The sequence below is a fragment of the Poecilia latipinna genome, unplaced genomic scaffold (assembly GCF_001443285.1).
Source record: "Poecilia latipinna isolate Pla-1442-1.1 unplaced genomic scaffold, P_latipinna-1.0 Scaffold5060, whole genome shotgun sequence".
Classification (NCBI taxonomy): Eukaryota; Metazoa; Chordata; class Actinopteri; order Cyprinodontiformes; family Poeciliidae; genus Poecilia; species Poecilia latipinna.
The window spans coordinates 1-1,868 of NW_015117676.1; the positions used below are offsets into that span (position 1 = coordinate 1).

Genomic DNA, 1,868 nt, shown 5'->3' on the forward strand with positions numbered 1-1,868 from the left:
GAAGAAAAAAAGACGAAGAAGGAGAAGAGAAACTCCTCTTGGGGCGGAGTGACTCCAACAGGAACATCCGGGGAAAACAGGAAACAGTTTAGAGAGAGAAGTCGGAGGAAACGCACGTGGGATCATTTTCGTCTCGGACTGAAATCAAACTAACACTGAACAAGGAGAACAGAGAGAGAACTGAGCGACTAGAGACACAAACTGCTGGAGGACGAAACAACAAGCAAATCAGAGTAAAAGTAAGTTCAGAAAGTTTCTACAGGAGAGAAAGTGACTTCATGGTTTAACTTTCTGTCTGCTGTGTTTTCAGCTTCACTCTGAGACAAAATGGCTTCCAGATCAGACCATGATCTCTGCTGTCCGGTCTGTCAGGAAATATTTAAGGATCCGGTTATTCTGTCATGCAGCCACAGCTGCTGTAAGGAATGTCTGCAGGATTTTTGGATAAGAAGAACTGGTCGCTCATGTCCTGTTGGTAGGAAAAGATCAGCATCAGATGCTCCTCCCTGTAATCTGGCTCTGAAGAATCTGTGTGAGTCTTTGTTACAGCAGAGAAACCAAAATGCTTCAGAGGGTCTCTGCTCTCTGCACTCTGAGAAACTCAAACTCTTCTGTCTGGACCATCAGCAGCCAGTGTGTCTCGTCTGCAGAGATTCAGATTTACACACCGAGCACAGATTCAGACCCATCGATGAAGCTGCTCGGCAACACAGGAAGAAACTTCAGGAAACTCTGGAGCCTTTAAAGGAGAAGCTGGAGCTCAGGAAGAAAGTTCAGGAGGAGTTTGATCAGACAGCAGAACACCTGGAGGTCCAGGCCCGACACACAGAGAGGCAGATTAGGGAGCAGTTTAAGCAGCTTCATCAGTTTCTAGCAGAGGAAGAGGAGGCCAGGCTGGCTGCACTGAGGGAGGAAGAGGAGCAGCAGAGAGGGATGATGAAGGAGAAGATGGAGGCTCTGAGCAGAGAGATAGCAGCCCTATCAGACTCAGTCAGAGCCACAGAGGAGGAGCTGAGAGCTGCAGACGTCTCATTCCTGCACAACTACAAGGCTGCAGTGGAAAGAGTCCAGCGCTGCCCCCTGCTGGAGGATCCACAACTGCCCTGAGGAGCTCTGATAGACCAGGCCAAACATCTGGGCAACCTGGCCTTCAACATCTGGAGCAACATGGAGACCATGGTGACCTACACTCCTCTGGTTCTGGACCCAAACACGGCTGGTAAAGAACTCCATCTGTCTGAAGATCTGACCAGTTTGACTGGAGGAGAGAAACAGCAGCTTCCTGATAATCCAGAGAGGTTTGATTGGTCCCGTTCTGTTCTGAGTTCTGAGGGTTTTAACTCAGGGAACCACAGCTGGGATGTTGATGTTGGAGACAGTAAATACTGGATACTTGGTGTGTTAGAAGAGTCTGTAGAGAGGAAGGGAAGCATAAAGTCTGGACTGTTGTGTATTAGTTTCTCTTTTGTTGGATACTCAGCATTTTCTCCATCAGCTCCTTTCACTCGTCTCTCAGTCCAGAAGAATCTCCAGAGGATCAGAGTGAATCTGGACTGGGACAGAGGAAAGCTGTCCTTCTCTGACCTGGATACTAACACACACACACACACACACACACACACACACACACACACACCTTCACACACACCTTCACTGCCAAGATGGCTCCATTCTTCAGCTCTGATTATGAACTAAAAATCCTACCGATGAAGATCTCAGTGATCAACCAGCAGCTCAGCATGAAGAACAAAAAGTCCAAATGAAACATTATTGATCAGATGAAGGATTGGTTTGATGATTGTCAAGTTAAAACAGCAAATGGTTCATTTGTGAGTGCATTTACTATCTCCACCCAACTGGCACACACA

The 1,868-nt window shown here is 47.4% G+C and overlaps 1 pseudogene; it reads left to right on the forward strand.

Moving 5' to 3' along the window:
* The first annotated feature begins 60 nt into the window (after positions 1-60).
* LOC106943259 (tripartite motif-containing protein 35-like) lies at positions 61-1,854 on the forward strand (annotated as a pseudogene).
* The last annotated feature ends 14 nt before the right edge of the window (positions 1,855-1,868 follow it).